Source organism: Betta splendens, unplaced genomic scaffold (genome assembly GCF_900634795.4).
Source record: "Betta splendens unplaced genomic scaffold, fBetSpl5.4 scaffold_29, whole genome shotgun sequence".
In the NCBI taxonomy this organism is placed as follows: Eukaryota; Metazoa; Chordata; class Actinopteri; order Anabantiformes; family Osphronemidae; genus Betta; species Betta splendens.
Window position 1 is genome coordinate 258,277 of NW_026577848.1, and position 20,478 is coordinate 278,754.

The window sequence follows — 20,478 nt, forward strand, 5'->3', positions numbered from 1 at the left end:
CCACATACGTCACCCTCTTGGAGGATAAAGCACCGTCACTGTTGCTGCTCAGTCTCTTCCCCAGACCTCCTCCTTCTATGCCGTAAAGAACACCACAGCCCTGTAACACTTGTTAAGGCCTGCAGACTGATGACATCTATGTCAACTGTTTAGCAAAAGGATGGAAAGAAAAAATGAACTGAGACCTGGTTTACACATTTGCTAAATGTGTCTTCTGCTCTGTTGGAATATATTAATGATAGTGATGATAAGAACTAAGTGGAACCTCATCAAAACATGTCAAGGCGATCATTAAAACTGCAGCCCCACTTAAACAGTAGACGGACTGTGCAAATACTAAGTGTAGTGTAGTGAACAGTAGCTGCTTGCAGCACCACAATCCGTAGCATTACAATACAGTACTATAGAAGGCTAAGCATTGTTGCAACAGTTACACCTTGCAGGTTCTGAATGGTTTGGTTTTTCTGTCTATTGGAGAACTGGCACAGTAGCAGTAAAATGCACGTCTGGTTTTAGTCACTTTAAAGTTTGATGTTTTCTGTAACACACGAGAGCATGATGCGTTATGCTAGCTTACGTCCTGTAGGGATCAAACTGCTGTTTACTGTATGATGGAAACATTTACACTCTCCTCAAATTCCCTTTTTAGCTGATTGACCTCCTCAGATACTTCACTCACTTTATGGTATGTGGGAGGCACTTCCTACAGTGTTGAGGCTTGTCTAGTGAAACTTTCTTACCTCACTAATGTGAATGAGTCTTTACCAATACCATGAGACAACTGTCTACAGTTAGTGTTAGTTGGAGAGATGGACTGAGGCATGTCTCAAAGTCTGGTGCACACAGTGTCTTCATCCACATACTTCACATTCACATTGTTTTTAACACCGTCAACCACTGAGCATCAGATGGAGCATTTGTCAGCAGAGTGATTGAATTGGGAACTTTATCTTGAAATATTCTCTATACCTTTGTCTTTCCCTTGCCTAGTAAAATCGGCATATTTTTTAATTTTTGACTCTTTTGGCAGGTTTAAGGACTGAGCTATTTTGACCAGCCCGACTTGTTTATTTTGTTTCCCAATTTTAGATATTTGTCTGAGTCTCAAAGTACTAAAGTGTGCATCAAGGTGAAGTCACAGATTCAGAGGCATCTGGCTTTTTGGCTTTTGATGGAGCCCATCAACAAAGTTCATGAATCCTGCAGGTGTCTGGTCCTCTCTAGTACCCAGTTGAGTGGACTCCACATTGATCAGCGGACCCCTTTGGTCTGGGCACTCCTCGTGAGCCTCGTAGCCAATCAAAGCAGTGGCTTCTTACGTGACCAGTCTTCCCACAGCAGTAGCATCTCACGCCTCCTTTGTGGCTGCCTTCTGTTCCTCTGCCTTTGTCTGCAGGGAACCCTCCTCTCCTTATAGGAGGTCGTCTTGTCCACCCTCCTGGTAGAATGTACATCACCTGAGGTGTGGCCATGCCTGGTGGTGTAGGTGGGGTCTGAGGCACGCTGGCTGGTTGAGCAGAGACCATCCTCCTCTCTCTTTTCTCCCCTCTTTTCGCTGCTGCTGGCGTGTTGCTTCTTTCACTGCCTCCTTTGCCTGCTTCTGACGCAGCTCAACAGCATGAATCACATGGTCAGTTATTTGGTCTAGTGACAAGTTGCAAAGTCCCACAGTGTCAGTCAGATCATTCTGATCTGGTCTTGAAGGCCAGGGCAGATTTTGACGCTTTGCCTCTTTGACCAGCAGAGGAAATCCATCAGAAACCTCATTTACCCGTTCGTCACCCACACACACTGATTCCTCATCTGACCCAGCCCACAGTGATCTACCTGCTCTGTCACGCAGATCACTTTTACTGCGAGAATTTCCAATTGAGATTTTCTCTGTGTTTAAATAAATGTCGGGCAGTTCTAACAACTCATCCCTTTCCACTGCCCTGTCTGTCCCTTCTAGATCAGCTACAGGGTGAACTGGCTTCTTTGTCCGTAATGGTTTTGTTTCTTCTGCATCCATCTGGGACGCATCTGAAAGAGACTTAATTATAGAGATCTGATTAATTTGATTATCACCACATTGAGTCGTCTTTTTGCTCATCGTTTTTGCACAGTTGATAAACAATTGCAACACTGCATTTTCTCTTTCCCGTTTAAGGCCTCGCTTTACAGATTTGTCTTTTATCTTATAGGTTTTTATAAAACCCTGCATCTCTGCACACTGCCTCAGATCAAATGTCCCCTCTGAAGGCCAGGGCGACGTGGATTCATGTGTCTGCTTGCTCCATTTGTCTGAGCATTTCTGAATTTCCTTCATCAACACCTCGACTGGAGACATGTTCCCATCCACAGATCTCATTATTAAATATGTATCTTTACTGAAAATATGATTTCAATCCCTAATTACACCTAATTATACTTGTAACTGAACTAATCTCAATCAGTGTTCATAACTGAAGTAAGTTCCCTGTCTTTACAACCCATAGTTAGTGAAAAGCAACATAAATATTAAACAGTTAAATTGTAATTTGACGCTCTTCCTTTCTGGGTATCTTGGTTTTACCTCTGTTTTAAGCAACTGGCCCGATAATCATTCCTAGTGACTGCTGAGCTGATGAGTTTTGATTTGTTCTGAATAAAAGAGTAAGTCTGATGCAAAGATAAACCAAACCACTGCAGAAATGCCCGCTTCAGAGCAACTGCTGAAGAAAATTATAAGCGTCTTATTGGAGCTGATCATGTGCTTTGTTTATATTACTAGGTTTATACAAAATCAGCGTAATTGAAACACTTGATTTAACGTGATAGTGATGTCACAGGCTGTGCCTAACCCACATTAGGTCACAAATGGTGGTCTTGCTCATGAGAATGCAGCTGCTACAGCCGCGTAAGCAAAGAAGGACCTTTGATATAAATGGAGGAATGTTTATTAACTTTGCCCAAATAACCTAGTTAACCTAGAACCAGACAAAAATGGAAACTGAAAATGAAAAAATAGAAGCTAAATCCCACCAATACACACTGACAGAAAGTATAGCCAACACACTGCAGACCACTACTAGTACACTAGCATGTACGTCGCATAAACCCCTTCTTGTGGTTCTATTCTCACCTAGTGTATTACTAACATTTATTCTCACCTAATACTAACTAGGCACTAATAGTCTATACATACATACATCTGATCTGAAAAGTTGGTGAAAACTCAGGGGAGGGGTGAGGCGGAGCCTCAGACAGATGGAGGCTCATAAGTACTCTGTTTGTCTTTGTACTTCCAGTCTGATTCTGCTCTTAGAGAAGCACACGGCTGACGGCTCTGAGCCAATTTAGAAGCGTTAGCGTTACAGTAAAATTCCTTCCTCTTCAACCAACGTAGTAAACGTTTTGAAGTTTAGCTGCTGTCCGTTACAATAATAGTAATAATAGGAGCAAGAATAAGGCTTTACTTCAGTCTGCCAACTATGTGTCTATGTCTCTCCAATGCACACTCACACACACACCCTTGAGCTTAATGCTCTGAGCAGTAAAACACATACAGTACACACACACTCTTCTCTCTCTCTGGAGCGTAAACAACAGAAGAGGCACACGGCTGACGCCTCCACACCCAATTCAGAGACCGCGCCTCAATTCACAACTCCCCCCTTTTTTATTATTTTAATAAACAAAGCAGCCGCGGTCTTTACACACCGTGACCAGCTTGACCACTCCTAATCACAGTGCAGACACGTCGTCACAAAAAATGCACTAAAATACTCAGATTACGTCAAAATGATTATTAAATTACAAAGAAAAGTGAACACCATATAGGACAATCAAAAATGTTAAAGTATTAAACAACAACAAAAATTAAAACCCAACTTTGTGTCGCCACCTGGCACCAAGCCAATGTCTCCCCCCAACTATCTGAAAACACACGTATGAGGAGCGGGGATCTCTGTCTAGTCCACACACACACACACACTCACTCCCCCGCCCTCCTGCTCTCTTTTCCTCTCTCCCTCACACACACACACACTCCCTCTGCACCGGAGGAGTAGAGGAGCCGCTGTCAACCCAGCCTACTTCAAATTTAACTCAGCAACAAGCAACTATTACGCCGTTTAACTTCACATACGTATATACACAAATACACACTTGATTAAACTTCATACATTATTGCCAGCACACTTCATCTTCATTTGCATATCACAGAAAGCGCTTTTACTGATTTCCCTATGTTTCTCAGGCCTCACAACTCATGAGAAAATCTACACTTGGATTGATCAGTCCCAAGCTTAATGTAGGTCTCCTCATACGCACATAAACCTACAGTGCCTTAAATATATAAGCATATATATATATATATATATGTATATATATATATATATATATATATATATATATATATATATATATATATATATATATATATATATATATATATATATATATATATATATATAAATTTGGTCTAATTTGGTGAGTAAAAGTCGGCTTTTCGGTTCACTAAACTGAGCACTGAGGCCGCACCGTAATCTGACGCTGTTACTAATCCTCACCTTAATTTTAGAACCACTTGAATAAATATTTTTCAGTCCCGAACTATAAAATGGTAAGTAGAGAGTGTCCAACTTACAAAAAGGTGTTTAGTATATGTTGCCAATTTGGGTTCTTTTTCTTGGGCCTGCACTTCCAACGTCAGTTACCGTACTTACACAGCCTTAAATTTATTTTAGCCACATACAGACTATATAAGCCCTTGATTTAGAATCTCCCAACGTCGTCTGTCAAAGAGCTAACATGTAAGTCAACATTTAGAGGTCAATAGGCCATGTCATTTTCTATGTCCCCACAATGAAAGCAAAGTACAGCACACAAATAAAGCAGTTGGTTAGTTATATTTATATACAGCAAATTATACAAGCAAATTCTCCACTGCCTCTCTCTGCTTATTCCCACACAGATTGTTTTCTAGAAATAGCCGAATCAGAATTTAGAATCTTCTAATGTAACCAACATTTGCCCACACTGCCCCCAACACAGAGAATCGTCATGTAAGAGCTTTAAGCGCATCTCACCTGTGGCCACCAGTGACGAGTCGTCTCGGGCTGGGTGCAGCCGGGCACCTGTCGGCTTCAGACCCGGCTTTCTTGCCTTTGTCGTGACGCCATTTTCTGTCGTGTATTTCCACGACAGAGATTTCACAAGAACTCAACTTTGAAGTTTAAATCAATAGCATACAAATTTATTATACATGACAAATTAAAACAATCATATAATGATTACAAAAGAGTAATAACAAGAGAGGCAGAGACCGAATTCACCTGCTTGTTCCTCTGCAGAGAGAACCGAGAGGTCGGAAAGGGTCCGCTGTGTGCTACCAGCGGACCCTCTGCGAAGCGCTCTGAAAAACCCCAGCCTGTGAAGGCCTGCTTTTAACCACCACCTAAAGTCTTTCCACATGTCCAAATAAGGACGTGTAGATGTTTTTCTCGGCTACTTGGAAAGTCCTGGCGCTGGGCCGTGTTATCTGTCCAGCTCCAGCTTCATCTGGCCCACCATCAACCTCCCAGTTCCTTTCTCAGGTCGGCGTGACATTTTGAATATTTCCTTAGGAACAGCTCGAATAAACAGTTTACGCAACAGATTCTGCGAACCCAGTTTAAGCAAACTCTTTCACCCCACCCCACACGAACCCATCTACTCTCTGTACTTCTCTCATAAGCAATGATCAATTTTACTGCTAAAAGTAAATGTAAATGTCTGTTTCCTGGAGTCTATCCCAGATGCTCCCCAGACAACGACCCTGCGAAACTGCAAGGGTTGAGGAACAGTCACTGCATCTTAACCTGACCCGAACAGATTGTTCACTACCTATATAATAATATATGATATGATACATAAATATACTACACTGGTAATATTGGCATCCTCCCACCAGCAGGGAACCATCGTGGAAACGATCCTCCAACCTGGGAAATCCTCCCACCAGCAGGGAACCATCGTGGAAACGATCCTCCAACCTGGGAAATCCTCCCACCAGCAGGGAACCATCGTGGAAACGATCCTCCAACCTGGGAAATCCTCCCACCAGCAGGGATCCATCGTGGAAACGATCCTCCAACCTGGGAAATCCTCCCACCAGCAGGGATCCATCGTGGAAACGATCCTCCAACCTGGGAAATCCTCCCACCAGCAGGGATCCATCGTGGAAACGATCCTCCAACCTGGGAAATCCTCCCACCAGCAGGGATCCATCGTGGAAACGATCCTCCAACCTGGGAAATCCTGCCACCAGCAGGGATCCATCGTGGAAACGATCCTCCAACCTGGGAAATCCTCCCACCAGCAGGGAACCATCGTGGAAACGATCCTCCAACCTGGGAAATCCTCCCACCAGCAGGGATCCATCGTGGAAACGATCCTCCAACCAGGGAAATCCTCCCACCAGCAGGGATCCATCGTGGAAACGATCCTCCAACCTGGGAAATCCTCCCACCAGCAGGGATCCATCGTGGAAACGATCCTCCAACCTGGGAAATCCTCCCACCAGCAGGGATCCATCGTGGAAACGATCCTCCAACCTGGGGGGCCTGTCCCCGTTTAATCCAACCCTGGAAACCTCCCACCAGCAGGGATCCTCCAACCTGGGAAATCCTCCAACCTGGGGGCCTGTCCCGGTTCATCCAACGTGAAAAAAAAAATCCTCCAACTTGGAAACTTCAGTGTCACAAAATAATTTTTGTGGAATTACAGCCTGTCCTCTAGCTGCAACTTCAGTGCATTCTTGTCCTGCACAGACGTTGTCACAGACTGCTGCATAGCAAGTTTGTCATCCTGCAGACTGTTTACTGATGCAGCATCAGTAAGTTTGTCGTCCTACACAGTGCTGTTTGTTCTCCTGCTGCAACTTCAGCCCGTTATCACCCTTCCACCACTTCAAAGTCTGGTTATGCACAGACTGGCGCCGCAGAAGTCTATTACACCTTGCCTTACTTTACCTTCCTGGGACTTGTCAGACATGAAAATGTTTGAAGAAATGTTTTCATCCTGGGGGCTGGAGGACGCGAGGGGGCTGGAGGACGCGAGGGGGCTGGAGGACGCGATGCTGTGAGAGAACGCGAGACTCTGCGAGAACAGCACGAGAAATTCAACAAGGCGGCGCGACACCGGTAGTAAACAACAGCGCGACAAACTATCCGCCAATTTAAATAAATAACTACCTTATTTTACGGAAAATAATCAACCACCCTACCATTCTGGATAACACCGAAGAAAGTTACGAGTATATCGACGAGTGCTTCGAGCGTCTGGTAATGGGGAAAAAGGAGACGGCTCCCAACAAGCGTTCCCGTCCGTCTGACTCACCTGAGTCACCTGGAGCTAGCTCGGCGGATAAAAACATCACGGACATCCTGGAGTCAATCGAGAAAAAAATATCAAGTTTCGACGCACGTCTGGCGCTAGTGGAACTCCTCCACAAAGAGTTTATGGCCCTCCGCGACTCCCTGGAATTTAGCCAGCAGCAGGTGATTTCTCTCGCCACCGAGAACGAGGCCCTGAAAGGAACGGTGCAGTCCCTGACGGAGGATGTGGCTCAGCTAGCGGCCGAAAATAAAAAAATAAAAGAAGGTATCATCGATCTGCAGGCCCGCAGCATGAGGGACAACCTGGTGTTCTCGGGGATTCCAGAACAGGCAGAGGAAAACACTGAAACCACAATTAAAAACTTCATTAAACAACAGATGAAGATTCCAGCGGAAGTTGTCGACAAGATGGCGTTCCACCGTTCGCATAGACTTGGAGGAAGACGACCGGATGGCCAGCGCCCTCGACCCATCGTTGCCAAGTTTCATGACTATAAGCAGAAGGAACTGGTTAAGAGCCGGGGCAGACAGCTGAAGGGAACCGACTACAGCGTCAACGACCAGTTCCCCAAGGAGATCCTCGACCGCCGCCGCCGACTGTTCCCCATCCGTAAGAGGTTCATGGCAGAAGGCTGCAGGGCTGTCATCAGCGTCGACAAACTGTACGTCAATGGAGAGCTCTACCGGGACCGGGAAGCAACTCCGTGGCTCTACTAGCAGGTGGTATGTAACAAAAATGGTTTAATGTATAAGGTTTGTTAAAAAAATAATAGATGCAATGCAACTATGTGTTATAAATTTACATCCAGTATTCAAACTCGTTCTCTCGCAGATGTTTCATGTAAATGTTTACTGTCATTCTAATGTCACTCACTCACTCACTTTGCAAAGCGCTCACCATACGTAATCACTCACTTTCCTTTCACTTTAATTTTCCTTCCCTTTACTCTTTTTCCTTCACCTACTTTCACTCCACACTGTCTACATCCTTCTTTTCTCTATTCTTCTTCCACGTAGTCAGCCAGCTATGTAGCCCTCCAGCAGCCACACACAAACATCTACTGCACAGGGGAAACACGTGCACATACATAGATAACACACAACTCAGAATACACAGGTACTTAAGGTTAGCTACACACCTAAAGTCTGTCACACTACATACACACAAGACTAGTGATCCACAGCAGTCAGGTAAGATATGACACCACTGAAGATTGTCACTTGGAATGTACGTGGAATCAATAAGAAGGAGAAACGATTTAAAATATTTAACCATTTGAAAACCCTACAAGCAGACATTGTTTTACTACAGGAAACTCATATTCCCAAAATTATAAATTACACTCTGGCATCAGCAGAGTTCCCACATGCTTACTTAGCCGGTTACAATTCTAAACAAAGAGGGGTCGCCACCCTGATAAATAAAAAGATTAACTTTACGCATAACAATACCATTGTAGATCCAGAAGGGAGATATATAATCATTAATATCTTGATAGGAAACATTGAATATTGCATAGCTAATGTGTATGGCCCTATTGCTGACGACCCCTCTTTCTTTCACAGCTTCTTCACATCACTGTCTGCTCACTCTGGTTCCAAACTTATAGTAGGAGGGGACTTTAATTTAGTATTTAACCCTGAGTTGGACAGGCTAAGCAAAGCTGTGAGCAACAGGAACTGGCAATCAGTACAGACCTTAAAACAGTACATGGATGACTTTGGTCTCTGTGACACATGGCGTTCTCTTCATCCTACATCCAGGGAATATACCTTTTTCTCACCAGTTCACCACTCTCACTCCCGTATAGATTATATTTTAGTAAATAACTCAGTCTTACAAGATGTCTCTGACACCAATATTCACTCTATCACAATCAGTGATCATGCACCCATGTCCATTTCGTTGATTAAGACAGCCACACCATCAACCAGGAATTGGAGGTTTAATACATCCTTACTCAATGATCAAGACTTCATCAGTTATGTCAGGAGAGAATGGAAAACCTTTATAGAAATCAACGATACACCGGAAATCTCACCCTGTGTTCTTTGGGAGACTGGGAAGGCAGTTATGCGCGGTAGAATTATTTCATATTCATCACACAAGAAAAAAAAGGACATGTTACTTGAATTAGAATTAGAACAAAAAATAAAATCTCTAGAGATTAAATATGCAGCCTCTCCAACCAATGATGTCCTAGAAGACCTAAAGAATCTAAAGCTGAAATTAAATAATATAATTGATTGCAAAACTCAGTTTCAGATAGACCAATTATGCTGGGAGAACTTTGACCATGCTAATAAATGTGGTAAATTTCTAGCTAACCAATTAAAAAATAATAAAGAGAAACAAATCATCCATTCAATAACTAATAAGGAAGGCAACATTACTCGTGATCCCCATGAAATAAATGATAACTTTAAAAACTTTTACCAAGAGTTATATACGTCCCAAATAGATCCACCCACCTCAGCCATAGAGGCTTTTCTGAATAAACTAGAACTGCCAAAGCTAAATGAAGAACAATCTACAACTCTAGACTCATTGTCATCTTTGGCAGAACTACATGAAGCTCTGCAGGAGATGCCCAATAAAAAAGCTCCAGGACCAGATGGATTCCCAACTGAATTTTATAAAGAGTTCTGGTCCATGCTGGCACCCAGCTTTTACAAAATGTTAGCTGAAATTAAACAACAACATTCATTACCGACAAATATGAATTCTGCCTTCATAAGCCTGCTCCAAAAACCAGGAAAAGACCCTACACTCCCATCGAGTTATAGACCAATTTCACTAATAAATGTAGATCTAAAAATAGTGTGTAAAGCACTTGCTAGAAGATTAGAAAAAATCCCTCCATATATAATTCACTCTGATCAAACAGGCTTCATTAAAGGTAGACAGTCAACAAACAATATGAACAGACTAATTAATTTAATTGATTATGTCACCATCCATAAACTAGAGTCAGCCATCGTCTCCTTAGATGCAGAAAAAGCTTTCGATAGAGTAAACTGGAAGTTTCTTTTAGCCACTCTGCACAAATTCGGCATTGGGGAAACATTCATAGACTGGATCCAAATATTATACAACTCAGCAAACGCTGCAGTCAGAACAAACAACCAGATCTCACCAAGGTTTAATCTGCATAGAGGGACAAGACAGGGCTGCCCACTTTCCCCATCACTATTTGCGATATTTATTGAACCTCTAGCCGCAGCAATAAGACAGCATGAAGGAATTACTGGAATATCGACCAAATCAGTAAATCATAAAATAAGTTTATATGCTGACGATGTGTTACTGTTTCTCCTGGAGCCACAGACGTCTCTTCCTACAACTATCAGCCTCATAGATGAATTCTCAGGACTTTCAGAGTACTCTATTAACTGGACCAAATCTATAGTGCTACCACTTAACCTTAAGGTGACTAACATCTCCTCTACCACACTCCATTCAGGGAACATTAAATACTTGGGCATTGAATTGTCGTCTAGGCTATCAGAGCTTATTGATCTAAACTACAATCCATTATTAAAACAAATAGAAGCCAACCTCAAAAGATGGCAGTCCTTACCCATTTCACTTATGGGAAGAATTGCCACCATAAAAATGATGATCCTGCCAAAAATTAATTACATATTTTCAATGATTCCAACTCAGCCAGCCCAGGCGTGGTTTAAGACATTAGACTCCTACATCTCACAGTTTTTGTGGAAAACCAAGCCACCACGAATTAGTTTAAAAACTCTTCAAAAATTCAGACGCTGCGGCGGCCTAGAACTACCTAACTTCCACCACTATTTTCTTGCCAATAGACTGAACCATGTCCACAAATGGATAAAACCCATGCCAGCGGACTCCTCCTGGATAGATATTGAACAAACATTTTGTGGAAATATTAAAGTTGCAGATCTGCCCTTTATCAGCACCAAAATCAAACATCATAGTTGTTACCAGAACATTAGCATAAAAGCATCTCTGCAAGCCTGGTGGGGGTTTCTTAAAATTAATGGGTCTTCGCTTACTCTTTGCCAAAACACACCTCTCTGGAACAATCCAGACATCATACAAAACAAAAAGGCAATACACTTTCCAACTTGGCATATCAAAGGGATAACACATCTGAAACATGTTTTCACAAGAGACAAGTTTACCTCTTTTGAAGAACTAGTGTCTCACTATGAAATCACTAGTGCCAATTTCTTAGAATACCAACAACTAAAGTCAATACTTAATGCAAAAAGTAAGAATACTGCCATCCACGTGCAACCACCACCAGTAATAGAGCGATTTATTGATATATCAGGGAAAAGGACAGTATCCAAAATCTATATCTTAATTTCCAATGTAGACCAGACAGTGAGCCTTCCGATCTCTAAATGGGAAGCTGATCTCAATATCACCACTAATTACACGTTCTGGAATAACATATGTTCTAATTTATTCAGAATGACAAAAAATACAAATTTACAACTAATACAATACAAAATTCTTCATAGAACTCACTATACAGGACAAAGGATGTTCCAAATGGGTCTCACAAACTCAAATATTTGCCCTCACTGTACAGATAACACAGCAGATAGATTCCTACATTCTGGTCATGTTCATCTGTGCAGCAATTTTGGCAAAGAGTATGTGAACACCTGTCAACCCAGTTAAGCTGTCCAATCCCAGCAGCCCCTGCACTTTGTCTTCTAGGAGATCTAAGTGGGCTTGATCTAGAGACAAACTCATCACACACACTTCTTTCTGCCCTCTGTGTCGCAAAGAAAATCATCCTCATGAACTGGAAAACTAAAAAAAATTAAGCATTACTCAATACCTGAACAGCTTGTTAGATTATACCACCTTAGACACATTGTCTGCTTCGTCAAATCAATGACCAAAACTATACTCTGATTGATTCCATTTCCAGGTAAGGATGCGTTGGGCTCGGGTGCTGCGTCATGTCTGGCACAGTGGTGGGGGGGTGACTAGTGGTTGGTGGTGCCTGCCTGCCTAAGGAACCGAGACAACGGGTTGGTGGACTCTGGGCTGGCCGCATGGGTCCCCTGCGGCGGGGGTGTGGTGGCTGCTGAGACCGGCGGCCCTGTGCCGGGGTGGGACCATTTTGAGGGTTGGCGTGTGCCTGTCTCCGGGGAGCCGGAGGCGGGCCTCCCTGCCGGTGTGCGGGGGCGGACCTGGGGGTGGAGACCTGGGTGACCTGCGTCCGGGGGACTCCCTCTGGGGGTGCCTGCCAGTGCCCGGAGGGGTGTCTCTCCCCTGGGGCGCTGCCCCTGCTCGGGTGGGGCGCTGCCTGCCCTAGCGGTCCAACGCCCTCTGGTAACTGCTCGGGCCTGTTGCAGGGGGGGTTGGCGGACTACTCAGGCTAGAACCTTCATTGGGCCCTGGGCAGAGGCTGGCCCTCAATGCACAACTGCAGAGTATGTGTGTGGGTTTGAGTGTTACACTACACGGGGCGAGCATGGGCATACTTGAGCGAGAGAATGGGTAAGTGTGAAAGAAGGGTGAGGATGGCTCTGGCTGTGCTGCGTGTGGCGCCTGGGCAGTAGTACTGCGGTCCCTGGGTCTCGGCTGTCCCTTCCTGGCTGGGGGTTGTGGGGGGTGGTGGGATAGGTAGCAGAGCCAGTCGGGAACCTGGCTCTGCGGACCCTGGCGCTCTGCTTCCCAACTACATTTCTCCGCATTCATCCACTTAGGTCTGCAAGGGGCGTCCTGCTGATGGAGGGACCGGGGCTACTGGGAAGTGGTTCCGTCCCTTCCTAGTGGGATGCTCTGCAGTTTTAATTGCATTAGTCATACACACTTGTCCAGGAATCTGGGGGCTCCTTCCGGGGGGGGCAGTAGACGGAGCCTTCCCATTGATGGCTCTGTCTGCTGGACCCCCCGGAGAATTGGGTATCTCCCAAAGTTCCTCATACTTAGCTACATACACATACATTTAGGGCCGGGGGTGGGCTCCTTCACTGGGGCCTGGGGCTGAGGCCAGTTGTGGCCTCGGCCACTGGCCCTGATGGAGAGATCACCACCCAGTTTTAACTGCAAAAAGACATTTAGGGCGAGGGGGGGCACTGTCCGGGGGACACACCGTCAGCCAGCGGTTGTGCTCCTGGAGGTGTCACCCACCTTCAGTGCACTTTAGTTCCACACACTCACGTCCAAGCTCGGTTGCAGGGTTCTGGGGGACCTTTTTCTGCTGCCCTCTGCCTCCCCAGGGTTGGGGGGGTTGGTCGGGGCTCGGGAGAAGCTTCGGTCCCTGCCTGGGGCCACATGGACGGCAGGCCGGAGACCTACCCTCCCCACGAATGTGATCAAGCGAATGGTGTGGGTGCGAGAATGTATCTGAGAGCGCATTGGTTCACGTATGATTGACTAGTTTGTTGTGAGAGAGTCTATGGTGTGTGTTTGTTGATGTGATGATGTGTGTTGCTCATGTGGGTGGGTGTATGCGTCTGTGTTTGTGTGAGTTGGTATGCGTGTGGTGCGGTTGAAGTGTGGGGGGTCCGGTTTTTCGCCCGGGGTACGATGATTGTCTGCCTGGGTGGTCTCTTTTCTGCTGACCCCACCAATTGCTGGCCTTGTGCTGCAGGCCGCTGTAGCGCCAGGGGATGAGGTCGGGCCGATGGGGTGGGCCCCGCTCCGCCCGTGTGGGGGTGGTGGACTGGGGGCGGGCCCCACTCTGGGCGCGGGGGCATCTTCTGGCGGGCTCCCTACAGACCGTGGGTCCTCGGGCTCTACTCTTTCAGGCCGACCCTCCCGCCGGGGGGAGTGTTTGCCCCTGGTTCTCATGGGGCGGACAGCGTTGACCCCCGGTGGCCCACTCTGGCCTCGGGTGCTGTCTCTGTGGCTGCTGCAGCTCTGCCTGGGGGGCTCTGTGTGGGCGGCTTGGGTCGCAACACCTGCCCTCCTGGAACTGAAGGTGTGTGGGCTCCCTGGCTGCTAGGATTCCTTCCTCTGCTTGCTGGATGGGCGTAGTGGCGGAGCCCCTCACATCACCCTGGCTTCCACAAGTGGCATTGTTCTTGCACCAACGTCTGCCTCACCCTTTGGGTGAATAATGTTAAGCTACAGCCTTACTAACCTTGTAGTGGGACACTTTCCAAATCCAACTGTAAGTATTATTGATACTTATCACTACCAATATGAATAATGTGTGAATATGGAATTTGTGGTGTTGTATGTTATGACTTTTATTAAGTAGTATGGGATATGTATAATAATGCACATATGTATGTTAATATAAATATAATATGTATATTGTATGTATATGTTTGAATTAGTATGTGCACATACCTTAGCACTATTATTGGTATTAGTATTAATCTCCAAGGTAAACCACAGTACAAAAATTGTTTAGTTATGAATGTGTTAGCCTAAGGTACATCCATGCTTCTTATTTATTTTTTTTATTTATTTATTTATTTTTTTGCTCCGATTGTTTACTTAACAGATTTGCTTGGTTTCAGCAGCTGGTTGCACCCCCTTACCCCCCCCCCCCCCCCCCCCCCCCCACCTTCCCGCATACACACCCTAAAGCAGAAACCTAACCTGTCCACCAACACAGCAACATCACACACATTTTGGATTAGCTAAATAAACCATTAAATAAACCATAAATCAGGAAGAGTGTATATATATTCTATATATACTCTTCTTGTTAAAGCAAAGCTGTCCATCACAATGTGGCATTCAGCGTAATATATGCTGCTTGCTAAGAAATGTTTTCATCCTGCTGACTGTCATCCTTCACAGATATAGGACTGCTTTACAGAGCAGTTTGTTAGACTGCTGTCCTCCTGCTGCAAGTCACACTGCCTTTTTGGTGCACAGACTGTGTCACTGACTGCTGCACAACTCTTTTCCTGATGCAGCATCAAAACGTTTGTTGTCCTTCACAGACTCTGGTACTGCTTCACAGAGATGTTTATTAGTTGCAAGTCACAATGTCATTTTGTTGCACAGATTTTGAGACTCAAAGATCAGTACGTTTGTCGTCCTTCACAGAGCTGTTTGTGTTCATGCTGCAACTTCAGCCCATCTTCACACTCCTACAGCTTCACAGTCTGTTTTTGTACTGAATGGACTGTGTGCAAACAGACTGGCGCTGTAGCACTCTGTTTATCCTGAAGCATTGAACACCTTACCTTACCTTATCTTACCTTCCTGGGACTTGTCAGACTGCTGCTGCATGTAGAGAAATGTTTTCATCCTGCTGACTGTCATCCTTCACAGACATAGGACTGCTTCACAGAGCTGTTTCTTTGAATGCTGTTGTCCTGCTGCACCATCACACTGCCTTTTTGGTGCACAGACTGTGTCACTGACTGCTGCACAGCGATCTTGTCATCCTGCAGATTTTTTTCCTGATGCAGCATCAGTACGTTTGTCGTCCTTCACAGAGCTGTTTGTGTTCATGCTGCAACTTCAGCCCATCTTCACACTCCTACAGCTTCACAGTCTGTTTTTGTACTGAATGGACTGTGTGCAAACAGACTGGCGCTGTAGCACTCTGTTTATCCTGAAGCATTGAACACCTTACCTTACCTTATCTTACCTTCCTGGGACTTGTCAGACTGCTGCTGCATGTAGAGAAATGTTTTCATCCTGCTGACTGTCATCCTTCACAGACATAGGACTGCTTCACAGAGCTGTTTTTTTAGATTGCTGTTGTTCTCCTGTTGCAGAATCTTTTTTCATCCTACTGACTGTCATCCTTCACAAACATAGGACTGCTTCACAGAGCTGTTTCTTTGAATGCTGTTGTCCTGCTGCACCATCACACTGCCTTTTTGGTGCACAGACTGTGTCACTGACTGCTGCACAGCGATCTTGTCATCCAGCAGACTCTTTTCCTGACGCAGCAGCAGTACGTCGTCCTTGACGGAGCTGTTTGTCTTCATGCTACAACTTCAGCCCATTTTCACACTCCTACAGCTTCAGAGTCTGTTTTTGTACTGAATGGACTGTGTGCTAACAGACTGGCGCTGTAGCACTCTGTTTATCCTGAAGCATTGAACACCTTACCTTACCTTATCTTACCTTCCTGGGACTTGTCAGACTGCTGCTGCATGTAGAGAAATGTTTTCATCCTGCTGACTGGCATCCTTCACAGACATGGGACTGCTTCACAGAGCTGTTTCTTTGAATGCCGTTGTCCTGGTGCACCATCACACTGCCTGTAGTGGAAGGCTGATGGCTGAGGCTTTGAAACAACACATGGCACAGTGGCTGTCTGAATCAAACATATCACTGTGAACACACGTTAACTGCAGGCAATGACAAGGAAATCAGTTCTGGTCAGGTCCAACCTTTTTACCTTGAGGATTTTGTCAGCTATTGCAGAAGTCTGCTTGTGTGTCACCTAGAATTCAGTGGAATCCAAAAACACACATTAGCAGCAGAGAGACATAAAATCATAAAATATTAATAAGCTGTACAGTATATGTCACTTTAACTAGGGCAGTTTAAATGCAGAATACCAATTTTATCGTTACATTGTAAACAGATGTAATAATGATGATTAAAGGCTTTCTTTCTTTCTTAAAATGTACAGAAAATGTAGGAGGGGAGATCTCAGTCTCATCTGCCACTGCAGGAGCCTGCTCATGCGTCACCTGAAATTCAGTGGACATACAAAAACACACATTAGTTGCAGATAAATATCATGCTTACAAATGAATAGCTTTAGAGGCTGTACTGGATGCAAATGATCACTGAAAAATAATTTACAGTCAAACCATAACTTTAATGGTGTTAATGAATCTCTCAGTGAACCCTTTGTAAATTGAGCATTATCGCTAAACAATAATTTAGATCAACAATTTAGATTACAGTAAAACAACGTCAGTGAAAAATGTTGTTCATTTTATTAAAAAGACCCTGTATGTAAACTCCATCTGCTTTTATCTGGATTCACTTTTATTTAAAAACACGGTGATTAATCCATATAGTGTGATATTTTTGTGAATCAATGACCTAAATTAAGGCCAATTGGTTGACAAAGCTTCTACAAGTTGTACACATATCTTTACCAAACAGAGACAGCACAGGATTCATTCGATTCAACTTTGCAGCCAGGTTAGCCAACAGGGACAAGAGTCTCAAGTTAGCATGTCAGACAATATTTGATTCCAAGATAACTCAATACACTCACGTTTGTGGTAGATGCCACTGCTTAGCTAGTTAGCACGGGTAAGTGTGTCGTGTTTAAAATGTATCAGAGCATATGAAGGCGATAACTCAGGGCGATGCACGTTTGCAAGTGACTCCACGGCTTAGTTAGCTAACACGGGCTAACCTCGCTTTAACGTGGCCAACGGCAAATATTCGACGTCAGAGCTTAATTAAAACATATTTGCAGCACATATAAACACTGAACACGAAGTGGCTCACCCCGCTGCAGTTCCTCTTGCGATCCTGTGTTGTCACATGCTCAACTGGACGCTTGCTGCCTCCCTGCCTGAGCTGTGTGGCGTCCAATCGATGTCGGCCTCGGGTGAAACTGGACACTGTCCCGTGTCGACTTAGTGCAGGGGGGGTGCCTGTGGAATGTGTTTTATTGCCCTTTGTCCTGAAGCTGCACGCACCCAGCATATTTTACCGTATAACATCAAGCATGCCCAAAAGTGTAAAGAAAAAACCCGAAATCCCCCAAAACATGGTATCTTGTATCTCTTTCATTCATTCATTCCACTAAGTTTTCATAACAGGGATTTATTAACCTCTCTCAGATCAGGCATCAGTGAGTCACTCGCTTTTTAGTCGACGTCAGAGATTGATTAAAACATAGTTGCAGCAGATATAAACACTGAAACACGAAGTGGCTCACCTGTGTTCTCAAATGCAGCCCGATGTCCCGACAGGGATCACAGCGTCTTCAGCCCTTGAGTTAAACAGAGAGTCACTGACGTTGACTGCAGCCGAAGACAAGGAAATCACTTTTCTGCAGGTCCAGCCTTTTCGGCTTGAGCCGTGCTGCCCTGAGCAGTGTGGCGTCCAATCGATGTCGAACCCACGTGAAACTGGACACTGGTGTCCCGTGCAGGGGGATGTCTGTGGAATGTGTTTTATTGTTCTTTGCCCTGAAGCTGCACGCAGCCCAGCATATTTTACCGTATAACATCAAGCATGCCCAAAAGTGTAAAAAAAAAAAAAAACGAAATCCCCCAAAACACGGTTTGTATCTCTTCATTAATTCCACTAAGTTTTTAGTAAAAAAGTGCATGTTTATATTTTTCTTTCAATATTAGAAAAGACCTGCATATGAAACATAGTAGTTTTACATTTCTATGATTTCTTTACAATTTGTGGTACGTTTTTTTAAGCAAGAAATTAACAAAATAATTCAAGATTCAAAAACTTTATTAATCCCAGAGGGAACTTATTTTGCACACTTTGATCGCTGTCACAGATGGAGGTACAGATAAGAAGGAAGGAAGATTAAAAATAAGAATGCTAACACATCTACACACACTGACATCAAGTCTAATTACTATTGTCTAATTACATCTATTTACTAGCTAAAGTTTTATTATACATGTTATTGCATAGATGAAGATCAACCCATACAGACAGAGGAGGAGTTGTACAGGCTGATGGCACCGGCAGGAAGGCTCTCCGGTGGTGTTTTGTTGGAGCACCAGTCCAGTCCAGTTTATTGTCCAAGTACACTCCCAGGTATTTGAACTCGGCCACAACCTCCACCTCTTCATTTTTAATAGTGAGAGGGGTGACAGCACTCACAGATTTCCTCAAGTCCACCTGCATGTCCTTCAGTTTCTCTCTCTGGTTTAAAGGCACTGGAGAAATCAAAGAACATAATCCTCACTGAGGCGCCAGGCTTGTCCAGGTGGTTGTACTGTAGGTGCGATGCAGCAGATGTATGATGGTGTCATCCACTCCTAGATGGGGTCGACATGCAAACTGGAGGGGGTCGACTGAGGGTTTGACCAGAGAACGCAGTCCAGGATCAGCCTCTCAAAAGCCTTGATGATGTGAGAGGTCAGAGACACGGGTCTCTAGTCATTTAGGACTCTGGGACTCCTGTAATTTTGCACATCTTACACAGGTCATCATGCTGTATGACCCGTGGCCAATGTTTGATGCTGTAGGAACCTGTGATTTTTGTCCACTTCAACTCTATATTTTCAGTTTTGATCTGTCTGAGATATTACAAAAAAGTTTCAGTTTTTGCTCACATGCATAATAGAATAAATAAAGCCCTATTCAGCCATTTGAAAAACCTGCGAAAACTCATTCAGACCTTAATCTTTTTGTTCAACCATTGTTTTGACTGCAAGCAAGTTCAACCAGAGACAAGCGAATAATTATCAATAATCAATTGACCACAATCCAACGGAACATATTTTAATCTAAATAAACACATTAGCTAATAAAAAAAGGAACCTCAGATCTTCAAACAGCAATATCTCTCTCGCTCGGACCAAAAGAAAACACGCAGGTGAATACAAAGAAGAAAAAACACAATCTTCACTTACTCACACCATCGGCATTGAAATATGCAGCAAAAATTAATTTTGCTTTCAAACAACACAAGTATATGAACACATCCAATCAGTCATAACACAGTGGACAGCAAAATACAAACCACTGATCTGAGTGTGAATCAGTGAACCATTGATTGTCATTAACACCTGCTGCTATTTGTTGTCTTTGCAGTCTGTGTCAAATTTATGTTTTTACAAAGAATTGAATCCAGATGACAAAATGCTTTAATTTACTGAATTCATAACATTCATTAGTTTTTCAAAATGTGGGTGCTACGGTGAGTTCATACTGGTCTTGCTGGTTTCTAATAGTTAGGGATAGATGGTTTCTGACCAAAGCTAAAACAATGGCGTTTAGACTGTTTGAATGGCATCAGTGTTACTTGTTTCGAAAAAGCGAGGAGAAAATGTATCAATCTAATGGGTTTACACATTTGCTAGACATATTTTATGCTCTGCTGGAACAGTGAGGGTGAAGACTGAGTGGAACCTAGTTTCCTAAAACAGGTCAAAGCGATCAAAAGAAACACAGTCCCTCAGTGCTTTCACAGTAAAAAATATCTTTGTGATTCAAACTACTTCTACATACCTCTACTAAGTAATACTTTTATATATAGTAATA

General features: G+C 44.1%; 1 protein-coding gene across 6 annotated transcripts in view; it reads right to left on the minus strand.

Annotated features, from left to right (window-relative positions):
- LOC129603759 (uncharacterized) overlaps positions 1–18,072 on the minus strand; it is a 54,902-nt gene extending 36,830 nt beyond the window's left edge. For 2 of the 6 annotated variants that reach the window (XM_055506732.1, XM_055506722.1), the window contains exon 1: positions 17,743–18,060. The gene's annotated coding sequence lies outside the window, so the exon portion shown is untranslated. Of the gene's footprint in view, positions 1–15,327; positions 16,553–16,666; positions 16,965–17,503; positions 17,718–17,742 lie in introns of those variants that run through there. The other 4 variants (XM_055506730.1, XR_008693965.1, XM_055506726.1 and 1 more) reach the window with 4 other exon arrangements.
- Positions 18,073–20,478: the final 2,406 nt, after the last annotated feature.